Genomic DNA, 496 nt, shown 5'->3' on the forward strand with positions numbered 1-496 from the left:
ATTTACCTTTCACATTAATTGTAAAAGAAACTAAAGCTATTCGGTAGTTATATTATTATTATTATTATTATTATTATTATTATTATTATTATTATTATTATTATTTTATTATATGTAGGTTTTTAGATGCTTTTACAACAGTTTAATCAAATAAATACACAAACTAAAAACGCCCAAATGTTGCATCCAGAATCAAATAATGTAAAATATAATTTAAAAATGTTATTTTATGCATTATTTTAACATCTTGAATAAACAAAAATAATGCAGTGAAAAATATCCACATATTAACAATTAAAACACTCCAAAATAAATAATTCTAGATAATTTAATAAGCATAGGGACAACCTTTTTTGTATGCAAAACGTTTAAATAGAGCAGCACAAAAAAGGGTAATTCTTTTTAAATTATTGTTTTATTAATTATTTATTTATTTAATTAAAAAAACATGAAAATTGAAACAAATGAAGACAGAAAGCTCTGGTCCAGCATAGGT

The sequence above is a fragment of the Austrofundulus limnaeus genome, unplaced genomic scaffold (assembly GCF_001266775.1).
Source record: "Austrofundulus limnaeus strain Quisiro unplaced genomic scaffold, Austrofundulus_limnaeus-1.0 Scaffold530, whole genome shotgun sequence".
Taxonomy (NCBI): domain Eukaryota; kingdom Metazoa; phylum Chordata; class Actinopteri; order Cyprinodontiformes; family Rivulidae; genus Austrofundulus; species Austrofundulus limnaeus.